General features: G+C 38.8%; 1 protein-coding gene across 1 annotated transcript in view; it reads left to right on the forward strand.

Annotated features, from left to right (window-relative positions):
* arvcfb (ARVCF delta catenin family member b) overlaps positions 1-24,390 on the forward strand; it is a 278,368-nt gene that overhangs the window by 81,947 nt on the left and 172,031 nt on the right.

Genomic DNA, 24,390 nt, shown 5'->3' on the forward strand with positions numbered 1-24,390 from the left:
AGACATTGTTCTGCCTACAGGTTTGACTAATGGTGTCACATTAATAAAAAAAAAAAAAAACATAAAAAGGCCAATAAGCATTGTAAAACAGACACATTAACCTAAATAAACATCAACATAACCCCCCCTTGAACCCCTAAAATTAAAATTGAATACAATGAGTAAAATGTCCAGTACACACAATGCAATGCAGCAGATTTTTACACTGACTTTTAACTCTGCTGTTAGAGCTGGTTTACTCTCCATAGAGCTAAAAAAAATACTCTATTTAGGTTAAAATAGTTTGACTCTGAACTATTGACATTACATTTTTTACTGTGTATGTATCTCCTAAAACTGGTGATCAGGTGACCTAAAGTTGTGTTCTCATTGGAGGATCAAAGAATCAGCATGAGGTGTGCCAATCAGAAGTATTTCTATTTTCTAGTCCGTATGTGATTGGATCGTATTTGTTGCATTACTAAGTCACCTAAGATGAGATACAGATCCGTTCAGGAGCAGAATGAACATAAAGCGGACAATTAACCTGCTCCAAATGTCCAAGTTTTGTCCTGTTCAGCCCCTTATACCTCAACTTAGCCCTCACTACCTTTGTGTTTCACGCAGAGACTGAAATTTAACTTGGATATTTGGCTATATAGGTAATTTACGACTACAGTAAAACACCTGACTTATACAAATTTTGCTAGTGTAGAAGCATTTTTGACTCATTATGAAACTCTGACGGGACAAGTTGAGCTGCCATAATCTAGGTAATTAATGGAAAAGCTGCAGCAGTTTATACCAGTAAATTTTGACTTCATCTAAGTAAGAATGTCAGTCCAAACTGATGCAAAATGCAGAAGTTTTATTTCGATAATGACAACAAAAGTCATCACACACTTGCTTAACCTCCATAAGCTTTAGAACCAAACTATGAATTTCTCAGAATCCTGATATGAACTATTGGCCACAATTGGTGCCAACGTTATTATTGCCAATAGTTTATAAAACATACCATCAGCACATATCTCTACTAAAAACTTCTTTTAGCTTGGTGAGAACATGCCCGTGAAAGTTCCCTGATACATGCAAGAATGGAAAATGAAGTAGGATGCTTCTATGACACTGGGTTCATTTTGGTATCTGGCACTTTACCAGCTTTTTAGACCCAATAATAAAAGAGAAATGTAGACATATTCCCCCCAGGATGTACCTAATGATGACCTCAGATAAATGCAAAAAAAATATACTCTTGCTCTGAGCCATCCGAAAATTAATGAATTTTTATAAAATTTTGGGGCCAAAAATAGGGCCAAAATTGGGACATGAAAAGTTACCTAGGTGTCAGTGCATTTGATCTGGAAAACATGGCTGGAAATGGTCTTATATACCACTCTAAATAAAGACACTGTTAAATTTGATGATGCTAGTGGTTTGTTTGTTTGTTTTGCAGTTTTTTCATGAATCTCAGTCTCATTCCAGGTTTCGCGTGTAACCCATCGTGTCCACTTGTGTCAAATGCAGAACCTGCCCATTTAAACACACATAAATCGGGAGTGATTTTGCAACAGCGGTCATATTTGTGAAACACTCTCCCTTACAAAATTAGTTCAATTCCCAAAATGTACCTGTGAAAGAATAAAAAGATATTTGAAAAAATAGTTTTGTGTCCTTTTGACCGTGTTACGTGCAGATTTTCGTATTAAATATAATGTAAAATAATGTAATAATGTGTTTTATCTGAAAAATAGTTTCTCTTTTATCTCAGTATTTATTTTTTAAAATGGACCCAAATGCTTCCAAACTTGCTTCATAACATTAGTCTACATCTGGTTTGAATTTCTAGCCCCCATGTACTGTTTTTAGGGACCAGTTTCATAGGATCACCCAGTACACAACTGAACATTTCTCTTTTTCTGTCTGATATGTTTCTGAAGACATTATAGCTGATCTCTGCCAATGACCTTGCTCCCTGTTCTGTGCCAACCTCCTCTCTGAAAAAGATTAATCTCTCTTTTCATTGGCCTGCACACTGTGTTCTAAGTGTTACAAACACAATGTGCTACTGTGGTGCTTTTAATCATCAGCGTATTGTGTGTTAATGTTGTTTGTTTGGCTCTCCAAGGACCGGAGCTAACCGCATCAGAAGCCGACTGTGAAGAAGTCATGTGTTTTGTTCTTCCGTACCTGCCTTGGTCGCTGCAGCTGGCATCGTCAGTGGCGATAGGAGGATGATATGCAAAACCACCGCTGGCTTTCCTGTCGTGTGCCTTGTGAGCACGTTTCTATCAAATCCACGCACTCTCAGCAGGATAGCCACCATGCTCTAGTCTCTTTTACAAAAGCAAGACAAACATTAAAGCAAGTAAATATGGAAGTCATGCAGAGGCGGAATCATTTCTCATGCAGAACAACTGGTGAAGTGATGAGTTAAAATGATCCAAGACACAGAAGTGATGCAAAGGAGGTGATTATCAGAGACAATGAAGGCTGAAATTAGCAAATGATTTGGAAGGACTGCATTATTAATGCTCATACAAGTGAGAACAGTACTCAGGGTTGTGATTGCTGAACAGAATGTTAGCTTTCTCGACCACAAAGACAACCACAAACAAGGGATCTGAAAACCTGCTCTGAAACGGAGCCCACTAGTCAATCAAGAATGGAACCAACACTGAATCGTTCATCCCTCAAAACCTATCCATCGTTTTCTATGTTTTGCCAGCTGACTAGATATTTAGAATAGAATAGAACCTCCGAATGAGGTTGGTGACCTGCCAATGTGGCTGGTAGAGCAGATAGATTTACTGGCCAAATCCAAAATTTATCAGCATTTGGCTGGTAGTAATTTGCCGCCCTGAAGGGGAGAAGAAGACGGGATGACTGCCATGGCGTTGCCTGGATCCAGATGGCCCAAGACAGAAGGGGATGGAAGCGAGTACTTTATCAACAGCCTATGTTCCATAAGGCACTCAAAGGCTCAAGTACAAACAAAAGCAACCATATGTAAGTTTGCCAGTTTCCCCATCATTTGAGTAGAATGTACATAATGCATACTGCAGGTCGAGCTGTTTTCTTGAATCTTTTCTAAGAAATTTACTTTCATTTGGACAAACATGTCTTATATTAGATGCGACTTTAATGAAAGGATGAAATAACTCATTGGCATAACACATTGGAGCACATGAATAAACAGATAATTTGTACCAGATCTGTGCTCCATGTTTCAGCCACAGTATTGGTCTTGTTTTCTGTTGACACGTCGGTTTGTGTTTGCCACTTATTTGGTTCCAAGATTTCATCTTGCCCTGGGCTGTGATTTTTGATCAAAAACTGCTTAATTTGCACACCCAGAAGAACATTCCATTCATACTGCATGCTTTAATGATTCACTCACACTGACCCTAGAGATCAGCAGACTAAAGAAAAAAGCAATTTAAGAGAGGACCCTCTTAATTATTTCTGTCAAGTAAAGGCAAAACAGATTCATTTTATAGCATACTTCACAGAAAAGCCAATGCGTGGTGCTTAAATGAAGCATAAAAGGACATTTATAGATGAAATAAAGGCTGAAGTAGAGAAATCCAATATGCAGAGGAAGAAATAAAGGTCAAAGTGCAAGTTGGAGTCGGCTGAAATTGCTTCAAAACACATTGGAGTATGGAAAAGTTGAAACATATTTAAACATGCATTTTAAAGCAATTAGAGTTGTGGCAAGTTTCACCGCCTTTGGAAGTTTGCTCCAATTATATGAAGTGCAGAATAGAACACAGAAGAAAAGAGGAAGGACTTTTTACTGCAAAACAGTGATATTTTTGTTTTTACAAACAGGCAATGATATAGAAGAAAACAGACCACAGTAAAGGCTTGACTGATGGTGTTTATCGTTCTTTCTAGATAAATATCTGTGAGTTGTTAATCCCTTCAATTGTGTCATTAAAATTATTACATCTTTGTATGCAAGTATTAGCAGCTTTTGTGTCTACACTCAAGTCCCTGAGACTAATTTCTGTCTGCTCATGCTGCTTTGTAGTTCTATTCTGGGCTGTGATTTAATGCATGGTGGAGCCTCCTTGTTTTTTAGATGTTTTGTTGATAAGGGAGGCGGATCAGTCTGAGTCAATGGGACATCCTGAGGGATCACATGCAGTATGAACTCACCTCACTCTCCCTCTGAGATGAAGTCTGCGTGAACCAGACTGCGCATGGCTATGGTTATTCTGGCAGGTTTGAGTCATGCGCTGTACTGTTGTGTATCTATGTCTGTGCCATACCCCGGAGGACGCCCCAAAATAAGATCCCTGAGTGGGGAAAACGAGCGAGGGCGTCTGCATAAGTGCGACTTACGAATGCCAAATTCAACCCTGCGTTACTGATGCCAAGAAACTGACGGAGAACTGCAACCTCTGTCACTTCACATACCCTCTGTGATCTTAACGCTAATTAGGAGTTCTTTGTTTGTATCAACTTACATTTGGGATTTAGAGCCTGAGAAGTCTGCTGCGGATTTGACTGTCAGCCCTTTGATCAGAGTGATTAGAATGAGGCCTCCTGTCTAAGCAAACACACTCTCACTCCTTCCCAGCTAAGATAGCAGCCTAATTTGTGTTTTGTTTTGGTGAAACCCTGCAGCTGCCGGCTCTGAACCAGCTGATGAGTCCACAGTAGCAGGGTGATCTAGCTGTGCACTTCAGCCAGGACAGATGTACACAGATCATTATGAGATGGAATGTGCATGTCCTTAACTGGCCTTTATTTCCCTTGACACATCCATAATTGCTATTACTAAAATGCTCTTTGATTTTTGTCACCATGTCGGGCAGCACCGCGCTTTTGCTATTGTGCTATTGACTCCTTGTCAGGAATCATTTGGCTCATTTTACTGTGCAAAACAAAACAATCCCATATTCCAGTGGATTTTGTCTGTCTGTTGTTCTAGCTCGGATGAAGCATATCTATCCTTGTTCTGCTTTGATTGTGCAAATATGAAACAGCGATCGCAGCTGATAAAGATTTCTGAATCTGCCTTTGAACTTTATCTATTCATCAAAAATGCGAGTCAGTGCTGAAGATCGCATTTGTCTCCTCCGTGAGTCTGTCAGACTCATTTCATTGCCATTTGCACCACAAAGGAGCTCCTTTTTACTAATCAATACCGTACATTGTGTGTGTAATCGTGTTGCTTGTACGACATTGCAACGACACTAAAAAAAAAAAAAAAAGAGCCTCACAAATCTAAATGTAGCAAATGGGCTCCTTAAGATTCAATCTGTGCTCACCATGTTCATGTTCAATGTAAATCTTGATTTTTAGCTTTATTTTCTCCTGTTTCGTGTTGTTAGGCTCTCATTAAAGGGATTTTAACAGGTGTTGCTGGGATACGTGCCAGCAATGCTCATTGTCATTAAGACAGATTGTCCACAAACATTTGGCAGGTTATCCTTGTTTATGAATGAGGGCAGACATGCACCAGTTCAATCAATGCCACTTACGTCTCGGCTCATTTCTTTCCCCTCCTCTTCCTCCTCCTGCAGGCTTTCTGCTCTTCCTCCTTTTGCAGGTGCAGGATAACAGTAGCCTCTGTAACATGCACAGAGTAATCCGGCTATTGGCTGTACTGCAGAGAGCGTCTTATTTGGATTATAGTGTTTACATGTACGTGTGATACTGTGGGACTGAGTCTTCTTTTTTCCTACGAATAAACCAAGTATCTGAGTATTTCATCCATCCTTCCATCTCCGACTGGTTATCTGTAACACCGATCGTCAAGTTTCGGTTCTGCGAGATATGCACTGTACTCTGCAAACAGTGAACTTTTTAAATAATGTCTGAATAGAAGTATTTTTTCAGTATAATAAAGACCTTTGTAACTTTTCCATTTCTAACCTTGAAATTGGAGGTGAAGAAGTGAAGCGCACAAAAAGATTCCAATGTTAATCAAGGATTTGGATTAACAGGCTCTACTGCCTTGACTCAGGCAGGACTGTGGGTTTTAAAGGTCTTTTTTTTTTTTTTTTGCTTTTGTTCTACAAAAAAATATGGTACTTACAACATAATACAACAGACATTGTTGTAAAAGTGCCTGAAAACATGTTGGTTGTAATCAATAAAACCTGAATTTTTGGATCTGTACTAACGGTAAACAACTAATTTCACAGAAAATGCTTTGGGCATTCACCAGAGGACACATTTAATGACTCAAAGCATTTTATATTAACGGAAACTGTTGCTGTTTTGGACAATAAAATGTATCCATAATTGCATTTTGAAAAGTGAACATGGTAGAAATCAAACAATGCTTAATTTCTCTAAAGGTTAAATCGAATATGTTTGATGAAAATTTGGTTTGAATGGCGTTTTTTGTGGGGCTGCACAATATTGGAAAAAAATGACATTGTGATTTTTTTTTTTTTTAACCCTGTAATATATATTGCAATATGAAAAACTACTCAGGAGGATATAATAGCTGTGTGGTGCTGATGTGAATGGTCAAACAAATTAGTTGTGTTTCCTCTAGTTGTAGCAACAGGTGCATTAAGGCAGTGTCGGCACAGAACATGTGTTTCAGTTTCATCCTTCTTGAAGCTGAAATAATTCCAGATAACTGACGTTGCTTTTCTTTTTGGCACCAAGTCTTCATTTACAGTGATTTTCTCCTGTTCGTTGCTCATTTTTCAATGTTGTTACCAGTGACTCACTCCAAATTGATGAAGAACTATTGTGATTGGTGGATCGCTGTGTGCAGTGTGTCTCAGGTACCCTTAAAATTAGATGAGAGCATGTTGAGTTCATTTGCCTCCTACATTGCAGGACCTGCGATGTGACTATATTTATTTATTTATTTGTTTGTTTGTTTATTTTGTTGTATTTAATTGTATGGCTTTTTAATCTATTCTTGTATTTTATTATTTTATTTGGGTTTTATTTATTATTCTGTATAGCACTTTTTTTTTCTTTTTTGTACAATTTCTGTCTTTAAATCTATTCTGTATTTTATTCTTCTATTTTGGCTTTAATTATTCTTCTGTCCAGCACTTTGGTCCGCTGCAGTTGTTTTAAAGTGCTTTACAAATAAAGTTGGATAGGATTGGATATTGCACACACATACATCGTGATGACGATACTCAAATGATATATTGTGCAGCTCTGGTTTTTTGTGTGTGTCCAAACTGATAGACAGCAGGTCTTTATAAGTGTTTGTAACAGGAAACTTTCCCTAAAAGCAGCCTTGGATCCTTTTTTCTTTTTTCATTTCATTACAAAGGATGAAAAAAACCTGACCATGATAACTTCAGTATGCATTTATTCTTCATTCCTTTAAATTGTGGTGAACCTTATATTGACTGTGTTTGTGTGTGTTTATATTTGTGGCGAGGACTCCAACACAGTTCTCTTGAAAAGAGCAGCGGTACATTTTATCCCAGGAGGGGGCGATGCCCTGACCCCAGAGGGGAGCTGAGGCAGTGCAGGGTCAATGGAGATGTACCACCTCAGCTGCACAATCTAACAGACCTAATGCAGCTATTTGTAATGGGATTCTCTCCCTTCAGCTCCGGCCCTGTTATCAGTGGTCGAGCAAGCTTTGCTGCACCAAGTCTGAGGCCACCTCATCAGTAGACCGCTCTCTCTGTGGCGTCTGGAGGCTGAACAAATGATTACATTAGGCTGAGTAGATTGGGGCTGTGACATTATGGCTTTCTGTTACAATACCAGATTGGTTATTTGAAAAAAAGGTGAAAAAATAACAAAGTAATCTGTGTTATAACATCACATCTGTTACTGTAATATTGAAGATGCATTAGTGGTACTTGTTAACAATATAACACATCTGTATACTGTAAATAAGACCATATGGTGCATTCAGGTAATGCTGATAAAACCATGGAAGCATTTTAATCTTCATTATATAAAACCTGTAGATGCAAGTTAGGTTGGATCTTTTAATTAAGAACAGCTTGAATGACTGTTGATTAGAATTTTTTTCAGCCTTATTATCATAACATGAAGTGAGTCGCATGAATATGTATCGCTATGATGAGAGTAAATGGCTGTGCCAAAAAACCTTGTGTGCTGGATTGTTTTTCAGTGATCAAAATAACCCCTAATTAATATGTGTCATTTACAGTATGTTTATGTATGCGATGATTTACAGTGTTCCCTTCTAATGAGTTCTTTTTTTTTTTCTCAATGAAGTACATGTCCACTGTGACAACACTCTCCTCATCTCTCAGGTTTTAATTGCAGCTCCCAAACCAACTGCTTGCTTCACCCCATTGTAACAGTGGAAGCTCTGTTTAATCACCCAGATAGCGCTGGGAGATTCTTCCAGGCTTTGCACAGATTAAGAGGACATTACCTAGAAATGAGGGAGAGAAAACGGTATATGGGTTTTTAAATATTCACCGGAGAGCCTCAGTCACATGGTGTTTTATGTTTGTGGTTCTCCTTTTGCCTACATTTATCCATGAGCAGCTTTTGCAGAACATGCATACTTTTTCATATATATATATATATATATATATATATATATTTCATAATTTACACCTGTGAGCAGCCCACTAGAAGCTTAGTGTTCACCAAAAGGATCACCTGCCAGCAGTTGTTCAGTCAAGAAAGAAAGCGAGCACATTTTTGAGCTTTCATCTCCTAGTTATACCAAAGCTCTCTTGTTTTTGATCTTCCCCCTTGACAAATTCCCCAAAACATTTTCTTGTTTTACTGACATTTTTATGCCACGCCGATTTGTTTTTATTGACGACTGTTACATTTAGAATGAATATCCGTCACACGCAGAGGCTGAAGTTTGTTGGGGTAACTTCAGGTCTTTCCCGTCAATGTCAGCGGGCGTTGGCAGCTGAAATTACGGCTGCCTGCCTCTCTCTCTCTTTCTCGCTCTCACTCTTATTGACTTCTCTTTGCCTCGCGATCTCTCCCCCCTTTAATGGGCAGTTGTTTGTCAGAGCTGATTCATGTTTGTCACCTGATGCCTATCGCGCAGCAGCCAGTTTTCCATCCGGCCCGAATAAAGCTGCAAACACCAGCCAGAGAGCACAACAAAAGAAGGGTGCAAATCTTTACAAAGGACACTTTTTGGATTCATCACTCTGACTCTCGCAAACACCATCAACAATTGACTTTTTGTCAGCAAAATAGCCGGCAGTAGCTTTTGCAAGACTGATTTTTTTGTTTTTTGTTTTTCCAGAATTGTTATTGATTCATTTAGGCAAACAAAGGTTCAACTGTCTCTGTGGTTAAGCCCATGTACAAAGCCTTCATTTGATGTTAAACTATAGCTATAAAACTCACCGAGGTGTTTTCAGTGCCAAGCTGGCACTGAGTGTGGGACCTGTTCAATTAAAATCTGGATGGGAATGAGGTAAGAAATATATTCATAAAATAGACAAAAAGGACATCTCAAGATTCATTAAGATTTCATTTTAAGGCAAGACTAATTTATTTGTATAGTACAGTTCATACACAGGGTAATTCAAAGTGATTTACAAAAAATAAAAGACAAGTTATAAATAGGGTTATTCAAAAGAATGAACCGATTTCATCACGCACTGCTTCAGTTTCTCAAGCATCATCATGGAATGAGTCAGTTACCATTTGAAAGAGGAGTTCTCTAAGTTTTGAATGGCTGCCTTAAACATCGAATAACAGCAGCAATCAACTTAGTGGATCGTGATATGTTGATACGCGCCTGGGAGGAATTCTCTTATCACATTGATTTTGCCCATGCTGCAGGTGGCGGACACATTGAACACTTGTAAGACAGGAAATGAAAGTTGATTGTGAGTAGAATACTTATGACTTGGCTGGAGTTTTCTATTGCTTTTCCTTATTAAAATATTACGGAATGAAATTGGTTCATTCTTTTTGAATAACCCTGTACATAGACAAGAAAAAAGACTACAAGTATATCCATCCATCCATCCCCTGGAGGATGGTCGTCTGCCTTGACCAGTTGGGGTTAAAGAGAGAGAAACTTGGGGAGGGGAAAATAGGTGGAGACGTATGGAAGCACAGCAAACTGCACTACAAATGTTAAAAAGTCCAACAGCTGGTGCTGGTATAATTAACACTAACTAGAATAAATGTCCATAACTGTTAATACTATACTCCAAATACAAGCATTAACAGTGGATATACTAATACTGCAGCCATTTGTACTAATAATAGAAACCTCTGCCATCAATGGAACTATATAATAAACACAACTATTTCAACAAATGAGTGATCATGATAAGTAAAGTAACAGTAAAATATAGAATTTTAAATTGAATATTAAAAAAAAGAAGAGTGCAGATCAAACCATTTCAGTTGGCATATTTTAATTGCATAACTGGAGGTTTTTGGTATCTTTCGTCTCTGAAATGTGTGCAAACTTGCAGCAAATATTCTCAGAAAACTCCAAATGCCCAGGATTTTTTTTCCTGGCAAAAACACACTTCACCTTTGTTTGACAGCGGTGACATTTAGATCCAGCCAAATCCAGGTTAGATTGATTTGAGGAATGACTCTGCAAACACACACTCAAAGGTAAAACAGAAGTTGATGCAGGGTTTTGGTCTGAGACTGTTTTCATCAATAGTGAAGAGGCAGAGCAGCTGGGCCTGTGCTGAAGGGAGAAGTGATGGATTGAGGCTCCCTGTCTTGCACAGCGACGGCTCAGAAACAGTGACTGTTAGCCTTCCATCAGCTTCTCCCTCTGTCTCTCTCTCTTTCGCTTATTCTCTGTTCAGCTTTCCTGCTTCCTGCCACCGCCCCAGCCTGCACATTTTGAAGAAATATTGATCCAGTATAAATGAGAAGGTCTTTACCCTTCTCCACTGTTTCCATCTCCTCCTTCCATCACCTTGTACCTCTCTTCAAAATCAGTGCAGCTTCCTTCACTGTTGTTTTACAGGAGTTTGATGCAGCGCACAGCGAAATTGGTGATAACAGCACATGTGATACACAAGCTGGAGAAGGGGAGGTCGTCTTGAATACTTTATAAAGCATTTCTTATCGCACCGTCAGCCTTTAGAGCTGCATTTTTAGCTTGAAATACACAGAATTACAAAGTATTGGACTGTGCTGGGAATTTTTTATGCAACCTTTATATTTCATTGCCACAACATTAGACTTTGAAATATTATACTTTTCACTCTCCTGCATCTGTAGGAGAATTTTAGATTTGGGTTTTGCACAAGCTTACGAAATACAATGCACTGTTAAATATTTAACCAGGCTATCCTTTTGGCTCACTGCACAACCCACCTAAAAAAAAAAAACAGTTTGTAGTTGGGAACCTATGTTATACTTCATGTTACTTCTTGCATTTTCCTTCATTGTTACAACACTGATCAAAAACATGCAGGATACCGGTCCTCCAGGACCAGAGTTGCCCACCCCTGCCTTAACCCCTGCACTGTGGAGGTTGTTGGTGATGTCACTTACTGATGTTTTGGAGTTTTTCTTGACAGCTCTCACAATATTTCGGTCACCAACTGCTCTTGTTTTCCTTGGCCGATCCGTTCGATGTCTGTAGCTCGGAACACCAGTAGTATCTTTTTTTTTTTTCAGGACATTCCAAATTGTTGTGCTGGCTATGCCCAGTGTTTGTCCAATTGCTCTGATAGATTGTCCTTGGTTTCTGAGATTCAAAATGACTTGCTTTTCTCCCATTGACTGCTCTTTCATCTACATGCTGGTTTATTCTCTTAAACAAGAAATATACTCGGTGCCAATGAAAACGCAACACTTGAAGATTCTTATATTTTTTTAAATCGATGAGGATTTTTATTCCATAAGCTCTTTGGAATTAATCATAGGCCATTTCTATACAATAAAAATAAAAAATCACATCCAAATTTGTTGACAAAAAATAAATATAAAGAAAGAAACTCAAGGACCCCCAAAATCAAAAGTCACAAAGCGGTCCCGGAGGTGCTGCAGCTCAATGTAGCGATCCTGCTGTGGCGTGGTCACACGTGCTCGTCCAGGACCAGGTCTGTCTGCAGTTGAGCCAGTTTCTTCATGCCTCTGTTGCATCCTGACTATGGTGGACACATTGCATCCAAAACGGTGCGCCACCTGCCGAGCAGAGATTCCGGCCTCCAGGAGCCCCATAGCATGGCATCTTTGGTCACGTGTCAGTCTAGGCATCGCTGAGTTATTGCAAATGATTTTGGTGCTTTTCAGCTTGCCTTTATATACAGAACATGACCACTCCTTAACTGACCACAGTTCCTTAAGTTGAGCAGTTCATTGCTGAGCAATGAGAAAAACAAGTCTTATGAATGCACACAAGTTCATTCAAGCGTGACAATAGCTCAACCCGTCTCAGGTTGTTAAGAAATTATCTGGGATTATCTCATACAGGTGAAACTTAGACATATTGATACAGCTCAGGAACAATAAAACACATTCAAGTGTTGCGTTTTCATTGGCACTGAGTATACAATTTTTATAGGTTAAACCCAAGGCTAAAACCAAGACTAGTCAGGCAGAGCTATTTATTATTCGAACAATCAGTCTAAAGGGGAACACCTGGGCTACAAGAAACACCCATCAGTCACATGTTCCAGTAGTTTTACTCTCTTAAAAAAAGGGTGGGATCAAACACCGTGATATATCCTAAGTTGTTCAACACATCTAAAATATAAGGAAATAAAAGCTGAAATTCTTAACTCTTGTCTCATATTCATCTTTCGATCTTAAACTCAAATGTCTTCAGTGAACAACAAAAAAGGAATTGGCCTTGTTGTTCCAATACTTTTGGAGGGGACTGTATTCTGAAAATGTACCTTTAGCTTTTTAGTTCTATATGTGGATAGATTTTTCTCTGTGAGAAATGGAGGAGACATTCATTTTACCAGCCATTGAACTTCTTTAGGGAAAATCATATCAGACAAAAATTAATTCAATGCAGAGTATTTTTATTATGTCTGAAGGGGATCTTTAAATAACTGTTGTGTGCTTAAAAATCATTTCTCAAAAACATTCCTTCACTATGCTCTTGGAATTTCAGCATCCACAATATTAACCTTTTCTCACATTATTCTGCACAGGGGAAATGTAAGTAAATGTTTTAAAGCCAAATACTATATGATATATTCAACCATTTTCATTTACTGCTTCATTTATACTGATACTGAGTAAAAGAAAGGTAATAATACAAATTAGAAGTGGAAAATGAGCAATTAAATGTTATGTCCAGGTGTAAAGTTTTAGGAATTAACAATATATTCTCAGTTTTCATTGGCTGCTCAGGATGCTTACGTGTTGTCTGGGTCCTGGCGTCATCTTAATGTGTAAGTAAGGCGAGAAAATGTTAGGTTTTTCAATAAAAATGCAGAATTTTACATAATTTTCAGCCAATATTGTTCGGAGATGTGTGAATGCAAATTTGGAAAAGCTTGAAGTCATTAGATGTATGAAATGTCAGTTGATATCACATGAATTTGCCCAAAATGGCTTGAGTCTAAGTGTTATAATAGTAGGGAAAATCCTGGTACGCAGAAGCCATTTTAACAGTTTCTATTCTTAACTTAAGTCTTTTGTGTAAATAAGCACATTTTTATTCAGGCAGCTCTGAAAATGAGCTTAAAAGAGGTAAAAGTTCATTTGTGCCCCAGAGAGAGAATTCATGCTTTTAGATTTTTCTTGAGACCCCCAGGATTAAACAGTACATCTATATATAAAGTATTTCACACTGCCTACACCAGTGAAATGCCACATGTTCATTCCTTTCACTTTATTTTATCTGAACCTCCCGTATGGTAATTATGGCTGCGGCTATACAGTGTGAGAACAGTGCTAAATTAATTCTGATATAGAACCTATTTCCTTTTGAACTCTTCTTTGAGAGGGAAAGTGTAAATTATTCCTCAGACCTGGAAAATGTGCAGAAATCAATCACTTGAATGTGGGTGTACAGAATATCAAAATCTCATGAGGGATTTTTCTCTCCGCATGAATGAACGATGACCGTGGGTTAGCGGTGAAATCATACATGACTAAAAAGAGACACGGCCCCCTTGTGAGATGGTTAAACTGTTACTTTGGTATGTTCCTGTACTCTCCGGCGGCCAGTTTCATTCCAGCTGAGTCGCCTTTCCATGCCTCACTTCAGGAAATTGGACCTCATACTCGTGCTTCTAAAAATAGCAGCTTTATTTTACTAGAAATGTGGTGGTGGCCAATTTACATTTGGCTGAATTCCCTTACTTGTTGGAATGTGCAGACGTTTCAAGGCCCAAACCATCACTCAGTCACTGTTAGAGGCTTCAGCTGATCAGCAAATGAGGTTTGTTAGATGTAGATTTGAGACATGGTCGGGTGTGTGTGTGTGTGTGTGTGGGGGGGGGGTCCTGGGTGATCATGTTATACATTGCAATTCCACTTCCTTTTTTTATTTGATAGATAGATAGATAGATAGATAGATAGATAGATAGATAGATAGATAGATAGATAGATAGATAGATAGATAGATAGATAGATAGATAGATAGATAGATATGTACTTTATTGATCCCGAAGGAAATTCTGTGAACTCAATTGCTCGCATACATACATACACACAAATGAGATGTAAGAGTTAAATCTAGAGAATAAGAATAATAAATGAATGAAAAAGACATAGCCAGAAAAATAGCTAGCCTATACAATAAAAACACACAAGGTAGTCAGACCAGAAGCACTAGCCGGCGCTAAGATGTGGTCATCATCACCACCGCCACCATCATCACCACCACCACCATCATCATCATCACCACCGCCACCATCATCACCACCGCCACCATCATCACCATCACCACCATCATCATCATCATCACCATTACCACTACCATCATCTTCATCATCACCACCGCCACCATCATCACCATCGCCACCACCATCATCACCACCACCATCATCACCCAAACCACTATCATCATCACCACCATCATCGTCATCACCATCATCGTCATCACCACCACCATCACCATCACCACCACCATCATCATCACCATCACCACCATCATCATCACCACCATCATCACCACCATCATTACCACCACCATCATCACCATCATCATCACCACCATCATCATCACCATCATCATCACCACCATCATCACCATCACCACCTCATCATCTCCATCACCTCTCACCTCTCCACCATCCTCACCACCACTCTCCCTCCCCCTCCCAAGTGTTTTACTGTATCCCCTGACAGCATGGGGCACAAAAAATATTGAGGATGACTGAATACCAGGGAAACAGTGCTGGGGCATTAGTGATGACCTTCATGCTCAGTCCACTTCACACCCAAGAAGTTTCAAGCCCCACTTCACACAAATAACCATGTTGTTGTTTTTTTCGCTGGTTAACTGCAATTAGACTTAGGATTGTCAACAATTAATCAGTTGTTCTCCCCTGGAGTTTTTACCCACTTGCTACTGCTAACAATATGTCCTTCTTAATTACACAGTAATCTGCATAAACAAAGTGTTTATGGTTGTGTAATGAACTGTGGCTCGTAGGAAAAAAAACAAGAAACAGAGGCAAAGCGGGATGCATCTCGGTCACCTTTGTTTGCAGGGATGTAGTGCATCGTTTAACATACCTTAATTCAATTTCCAGGGTTTTGGATTTGTCGAAGATGCTTGACTGGCGTGAATGTTAAGAGGTTTAAGTCCCTGTATATATGATTTAATGCTTTTCTGAGAGTATAATCCATTTTTGGCCTTATCAGTGTTTGCATTATGATGATTACTGGCCTCTGTGTAGAGTTTACCTATGTAGATTACATACAGCTAAGTGTGACTGTCTTTGTGTATCACTGGCCGCTGCAAATAGAAGAAGCTGATAACATCCCAGAACAATGTTTGATCTCCTCACGGCTTTGACATCCCTTTACCAAACGTCCTCCTCTCCCACTTCTCATTCTCTGAAACCTCAGATAAAGTCTTCTTCTGCGTTCACGGATACCGAGGCTGCGGCGGTATATGTTACATAATTGACGAGCGTCAGGTTTGGGCTGTCCGTCATGCCCGAATCCCCGCAAAGATCTTTTATTCAAAGCAACGATGTCTGAAAAAAACTCCCCCTTCGCCAGATTCTGTCGCCCCATCAGGCAGACTGATCCTCCACATGCTTCATACAATGCAGTGAGGGTGATGGGGTTGAATTCATAATCGCAGTCCCTGGGGACGAACCAGCGCACACACACTGAAGAGAAAAATCTATACTCTGCACTTTAATCAATCATTACCCGAATCTTATCAATCAATCCTACTAAAACCTAGATTATCCAGTATGTCCAAGTGTTATCATTTAGGACCTTTACCTATCATTCATCAGCAGTGACAGGGCTTGTTTTGGCTTGGTGCTATTAATCATGTTGAAGGAGAATAAGTTGGCTTTTTCACCATGTGGGATGACTTCATTTGTGCTTTATTCTCCTTAAACAACAGGATCAGGAACAAATACCGTTACCACTATTTATGTTATTGCCACTACACTAACATCACTATATAACTGCAGTAGATGAAACCTTACACATTTCTACTAACCCCACCTGGCTCTCCTCATTCAGAGTTTTTGTCCCATAGCTGATAGTGTAATAACTTGGTGTCAAAGGAGAAATGAGTGGACTCAAGCAGCAAGCCGAACTGATTCAGGTGCTACCAGATTTTGCACTGTGTCTGAGATCTTATTAACCTTTCTGCACTGGCTAGGGCAACCGATCACAAAGGCAGAGAGGTGGAAAGTTAGCTTTGAGTTCCAGAGGTTAGTACTGTTTCTTTCTTTCTTTCTTTCTTGGTGGTGATGTGTTTTCTTCTGTCTCCGAAACTGGTGTGGTTTCATAAGCGTTTGGATAAAATAGGTAGTATTTAGCTGGAAAAATGAATGACATGTTATACCTGTAAAATGTAGCATGGCAACATAATCTGGAATGCACAGGTACAAAAAGGACACAAATTTGAGGAAAAACAATGTCATGATGTTGGTGACAGAGGAAAAAAAAAGCTGCTCAATATGTAATTAATGGCTTAACTGGCTTAGCTGAACCTTAACATTTTAAGCAAGTGAATAATAATGTTTTTGGTTTATTGTTTTATTTCAGTCTAAAGAACAAACACAGTCCACAGAGCCATCCAATCCATGGATCTAACAAATCACTCCATGAAACAAAAATTAATAATACAAACTTCACTAATAAAATTGATTTGTACAGTCAGACTGAAAAGGAGTAGGCTGAATCTTACTTCTTATTTTGCCTACCCTTTATACATTATTTTACATCTTATGTCCTCAATTTTAACAAACGCTACATATTCACAGCCCCCAACAAAAACCATATAAATGCTGAAATAGATATTAAGTGTTGCATACAAACTTAAGACTTAAAGTTCATATATCTATTAAGAGTCATATTTATAAATGTTTTTTAAAGGTGAGACTTTCTCATGGATCATGCATCATCTTTGTAATTATGATCTTGGGGAATATCACAACACTCTTACCTGTATACAAAGCTACAAGGTAGTGGGGCTTTTTATTTTTTTTATTTTAAGCTTCATTCATCATCTGAACCCGCTTTATCCTCACTAGGGTCATGGGGGTCGCCAGAGCCTATCCCAGCTATTTATGGCTGAAGGCGGGGTACACCCTGGACGAGTCACCAGTTCATCACAGGGCTGACATATAGAGACAAACAATTAATCACTCTCACATTCACACCTCTGGGCAATTTAGATAAACCAATCACCCTATCCGTGCGTTTCTCTGGATGGTGGGAGGAAGCCGGAGAACCCGGAGAGAACATGCAAACTCCACACAGAAAGGTCCCACCCCCATCAACTGGTGTTAGGTTTTTTTAATTCTATATTTGTAAAATAGGAAATGTAAAATAAACTGCACCAAGTTGAACAACAGGATCTCTAATCTATCACAAAACCACAATGTTTTCTATTTCAGATTAAGGACAATTAAAATACCTGCAGATTATTGATAACCTGTTTCACTGAATCTATTCCGAAATGGGACTGAAGTCAATATTTCTACCTTCAGATATTACAAAAATGACCTACACGTCTCAATAGTGTGTTGAGAAGAAAGAGTGATGAAGTTATGCTAAAGATGTCAAAGGCTTGGACTGTAGAGATATGAACTGGATGTATTCAGACTGACAGTTGGGTGGATTTATGTGACCACTAGAGGCAGTAGTGAGTCACTCTGCTGGTCTCCCATGGTGAGGAAAGCTAACACCACAGGACCTTTGACCAAAGTGTCAGAAAGTGACCAGATGGGATGAGAACCGCTAAGAAACAATTTTTAGAATCAAAGAAAGTGAGAAAATGATACGAGTTAGAAGCACTGTCATTGTTTTCACCACTGGACACAGCTGTAAATGAAAAGAATGCAGTCTGATGCTGAAATTGCACTTCTACACGGGTGAGATTGATTATGAGGCTTAAGAAGATATAAAGTAAATATATGATGTTATTATCTTTGCTAAGTTGCCATTTGTTGATCCATAGTTCAGACTAAACTGTGACCGTTCTGAATAGAAACAGAAAAATAAAACCGAGGTGATTTCAGATTTACTGTCTGAAAATAAAGCTAAGATAACAAAGCTGTAATGTAAACGAACAGCTGATGAAGCAAATTAATATTATAAGACATGGTGTTATTTTGACTGACTTATACTTTATTCAGTGAGTGATACAGTTTGTGGCTACATAGTGTTGATTCATTGGTAGTTTTTGTCCTAAATATGTTCTGGACCATGACATCCCCCTGCTGTTGTGAGTTTGGAATATGAATACTACATAGAACTCCTTTAACTCGTTAACACCTTTAGCAGTAGATGAGCATCACTATCTATTGACTTATCCATTGTATGCTACTGAATGAACGGGAACACAAAGATGATGACATGTCATTGAGTTGCATTATATTCCCTGTCATTACAACATGACAACACAGTGTGCATAAAGCCTTTCTGTCCATGATCTTGAGGACATTTTCAATGACAATGTTGCTGTTTATTTGAGTGTGTGGTAACGATAACACAGTTCACAAACCACCTGCAATGAGTCTATAATCAAAGCGACCTTGTGAAAACACAAGAAAACCTTAAACTGTGCACAGTCTAAAGAACAAACAAAGGCAATCAATTTCTCCTTGTTGCCTTTATACCCTTCAAAGTTCTCTGTAAGCTCTATTACTTTGTTTTGGCAGGGAGTCTTCCACACTTTGCCAGGGCATCTTTTTCAATCCCTCTTTCTTTATTTACATTTTGAGAGGCGGTGAGTTCTGATAGGGCAGAATTATCTCCTCCAGCCTTATAATAAAGAAGCATTAGCCAAGGTCAGTGCTGTAGGATAGGATTTCTAAAACCAACCCCCCACCACCACCACCACCACCACCATCCTTCTGACGCAAGCCTGTCTGTTTGCCTGGACTAATGATGATAGACTGTAATTTTCTTTTGGAATACTCAGTTAGTCACTCTTCTCTTCCTGCAAACACAAGCAACACACACACACACACACACACACACACACACACACACACACACACACACACACACACACACAAGCAGCTTTAGCAGCACAATGTGTCTTAGCTCTGCTTTCAGCTGAACAATTACCTGGAAATACAGAGTTGTCAGGGGATTCTTTCAGAGCACCAAGTGCTCAACGCCATTCGCAATGAGTTCCACGCTTTCTCTTTTATTAGACTATGCACCGTGGAGACATGAGAGAAAAGAAGAAGACAGAGAGGAACATAGCAAGCCCCGATGACAATGGAATATGAGCCATATCGTAACCTGAAATGTCAACACTTGTTTACATTTTCCTGACAAGCCTCCTCTTGTGGCTGTGCAATGTATGACTGCTGTCGTAGAGAGGAACGCTGGGAAAGTAGCTTTCCTGTTCAGCGATAGATAGGGAATTCTGCAAGTAAGTAGCTGATTTTCACACACCAAATCAATGTTATTTTCTTTTAATTGTTTCGTACTTTGGGGAAATTTGTTTCTTTGCATTCTTGCAGAAGAAGAAAATGAGAAGATTGATTTGTAAAGATGTACTCTAGGCATGACTAGAGTTGAGAATTGGCTATCTTTGACTTTGCTGTGGTGTTTTCAATCTGGCACATGTGCTTCCTCGAGACTTTCAAGATGAAAACAATGTAGGACCTTGGAGAAAAACGGCACGTTAAGTGTTTTTACTGTTGAGAGTTTTGCTAATTGTGTCTTCACTCCATCTTAACCCATAAAGACCCAAACGTCCATCACCGACCTAAACCATCTACTGATGTAAATGTTTAATACCTGTTAATCCACTAATCCTATCAATACATGTAAATGATTAGTGTAAAATGCAGTTTGTAGTCTTTTCATGGTCATCAGATATGACCCACTTGGATGTTCAGGGGCTTCGTAGTGAAAGTGGAAACACCATCATCTTCTACAACAGAGGCCAGCATCCCTGGTCCTCGAGAGCTACTATCCTTCATGTTTTAGATGTATCCCTCTTCTAACACACCTGATTTAAATGATAAACCTATCATCAAGCTCTGCATAAACCTGGTAACGACCCGTCAGGTGTGTTGGAGGAGGGATACATCTAAAGCATGCAGGATAGTAACTCTCAAGGAACAGGGTTGGTGATCCCTGTTCTGCTATATTGATTCACTAGTACAGGGATGTCCAATCCTGGTCCTCAAGGGTCGGTATCCTGCATGTTTTAGATGTTTCCCTCTTCCAACACACCTGATTCAAATGATAAGCCTATCATCAAGCTCTGAAGAAGCCTGACAACGACCATCAGGTGTGGTGGAAGAGGGAAACATCTAAAACATGCAGGATACCAGCCCTCGAGGACCAGGATTGGACACCCCTGCACTAATAAAACCCATGGGGTTTGATCAGTGACAGTGAATGGAAATGCTTGGTTTATGTTCAGTTAATGATATATTTCACTGAAAAAGTCACTTTTTTGGCAGTTTTCTCTGTTTTTGATATGATGATCAGTTTTAATCTGAGCTTGTATGGACATCTCTATGATCTACATGTGATGCATACAGTCATAAAAAATAGTTAATGGTATATATTTCAGTATAGTAATCAAGGCACCAATTTTGTAGAAACTGTCATATTATAAAAAAAAAACCCACACACATCATCATAAATGCATTAAAAGTTAAAAAAAAAAAAAAAAAAAAAAAAAAAAAAAAAAAAACTTTTTACATAGTTGGAACAGTACATTCTGCTTTGTATTCATCACAGTCCTTGTAACATCAACACTTCCACTCAGAAATTAAGGCTGCATTGATCCCGCTGCGGGGAAATGCACTAATTAAGACCGCAACAGGATAAAGTGTAAGTAAATGTGCATACATAAAGATATTGTGAAAAACAAACAATACAATACAAAAAAATACAATAGTAATAAAACTCTCTAGGCTGTATGCATATTTACATAAGAGATAGAACTGCAGTTGAAACACAACGCAGACTTGGACCCCTTTCTGTCTTGAATCTTTGCACATTAAACTTTATACAGTATCTCTAACAATTAAAACAATACCCTTCATTCTTTTATTTTTCCAAATTAATGAATCCACTAGAGGGTCAGAGGGGTTTTGGAGCCTGTCCCAGCCTACAGTTCTTTGCAGGGGCAACATATAAAGATGACGAACCATTCACTATCAGATTGACACAGATGAGAATTTTAGATTGATCAATTAAGGTGCATGTGTTTGGATGGTGAGAAGAAGCCAGAATATCCAGAGAGAACTCATGCAAACATGGGTAGAACATGTAAACTCCACACAGACCGGCCCCACGTGAGTTCTTACCTAGGACTTTTAGCTATGAGGTGACAGTACTAAAAACTACACCACTGAGCTTCCCCACTACAGTATCACAAAATTTAACCCATAAACACTCAAGCAGCTACTGGTGACCAAAACCATCTACAGATTTAAACTGTTTAATGCCTGTTGATCCATTAATCCTATCAATACATATAGATAATTAGTGTAAAATCCAGATTGTCATCTTTTCATGGTCATCAGATATGACCCATTTGGATGTTCAGAGGCTCCGTAGTAAACATGGAAACACTGTCATCTTCTAAAACATTGATTCACCAGTAAAACCCATGGAGTTGGGTCAGTGACAGCAGATGGAGACGCTTGTTTTTATGTTCAGTTAATGATATTTTTGCTGAAAAAGTCACTTTTTCTTCAGTTTTCTCTGTTTCTGATATAATAACCCTTAACTTTAATCTGAACTTTTATGAACATTTCCATAATCAGTAAATCAAATATGGGAAAATACATGATTTACGCTGAGAAAACACAAAATAAGGAGGATAATATAACAACCAATTGTGTTTAGGGTGAGAAGCGGATTTTTGCCAGCAAATTTGCAGAGATTATTTATTTTAGTATCACAGGATGAAAAACATAGAGGGAGGTTTAATTTTAAACAGCAAAGGGTTCGGACTAATGTAAAGCAAATGTGTATTTCTGTTGTGGGTGTCAGGATGTGGAATTCTTTGGCAATGGAAGAGAAGAGCTGTACAAATATTTTTCAGTTTAAGAGGTAATATAAGGAGAGAATAGAGAAGCTTTCTAAAAGCATGTAATGAAATAATTTTACTTCTGCATTTTGGATTTGTTTTATTTTCATTGACTATCATGTAAACTGTTTACTGTAATAGCTGTAATGGCAACATATCTGATGTAAGCAGATGTTTCAAGAAAGGAGCAGGTATTATAAGTGTTCTACATCCTGCTCCTTTCCAGTCATTTAGATTGGAATGCGTAAATAAAATGAAATAAAAATGAATGAAATGATAAGTCACTTAATAAAGGTTAAATATAGAGAAAAATTCAGTTGGGAACTGACACATAAGTAGCACTGGGCCTTTATGGGTTAATATTACATGACTCAAAAGTAGTTTTTATTACTTATTGCTTTTAAAAATAACCTTGTGTGTCACACACACCTTATCCATTGCAGTTCTCCTCTACATACACAGCTGAGGAAAAGCCATGATCAGTATAGCATTATAATCTGCCCTTCAGTCAGTCAATCAGTTAGCAGGATAACCCTCACTCTGTATCCATTATTAAACGCAGAATTACACTGTGGCCCTCTCCAAATGACGTCGGTTGAAGAGGGACAGGTTGTGATAGTATTTGCAATTGTCTGCATAATTCACAGCAGGTGGAGGATGAGGTGCAGATATGAAACCCAAAAATTGCATGAGGTTTCTGCAGTTATTATGTCAAATCATGGTAGTGGCATCTGGAGCAGTGGCAAAAACTGTAACATTTGACACAACCAAGGGTGCAGAAAATGCACGTGACTTGGTGCTGTGTGTATAATTCTGATTGGATTTGGGTACTGGGAATGTGAAATTTGATCTGTTTGAAGCACAGGAATAGATTTCTTAAATATGTTCACTTTCAAGGAAGTGCTTTGTGGAACGTTTACATGCTTCTTTACACAGTGTCTTGTTAGAAGCATTTACTCACCGTTTTGACCTCCAGTATTCCAGCACTGTGCCGGCGGTGTCAGCTCCACGGGATCATCTGGGAGGTTAAACACCATTAGCTGAGGGAGGTGGGAGCATGACTCACTCACATCACTGACCATCAATTATCTTCCCTTTGCCCGTCTAGCTTGTTGTGCTCCTAAAATAGTAAGAATTACTGGAGCGTTGCATCATGTAAAGTCAAATAAAGAGTCTTTCCGTGAGCTGTGACTGTGTGTTCAGATAATCTCCATTCAGGAGAGATGTAAGGGCTCGTCCACAACCAGAGAGAGAGAGACAAGGTGATAACTAATGCGGCTGGGCTTAGCTTCACCTTTGATGTTTGTACCAGGAATCCAAGGTGCTCAGAGCCTATCTGTCCTTGAAGTGAACACACCCAGGAATCCATGAAGTGGGGGAGATATTCTAATCCCATAGCCGGCTAAAACCTGGAGAGGAAAGTTGACTTGTATTGATTTTTTTTTACTCTCTGTGGGTGTCTTCTGATCATAGTTAATGAAACATCGCTTTGCTTCAGTACTCACTGATGCATATTTGGCCCCGAGTCAGAGCCGCATGTGGAGACACTTACAATATATAAAACTACTTCTACATTCATGCATATAATTTTAGTAATGAGTTAATGGAATTTAAACTTGCAGAAAGTTAGTTGGCAGTATTTGCGGTTCTGCAAATTCATAGGCATGTTATACATCATACCTTCATTAGGAAAAAAAAAACACCTCTCCAAAATGTTTCACTAGAGTTGTGTTGCTCTATACTTTTCAGAGCAATTTTTTTTCAGTCAGTCATCATCTACTTCCTGCACAACTCACTTTTGTTTGCAGACATTTTTAACAAGAAGTAGACAGTGAATA

The sequence above is a fragment of the Sphaeramia orbicularis genome, chromosome 9 (assembly GCF_902148855.1).
Source record: "Sphaeramia orbicularis chromosome 9, fSphaOr1.1, whole genome shotgun sequence".
In the NCBI taxonomy this organism is placed as follows: Eukaryota; Metazoa; Chordata; class Actinopteri; order Kurtiformes; family Apogonidae; genus Sphaeramia; species Sphaeramia orbicularis.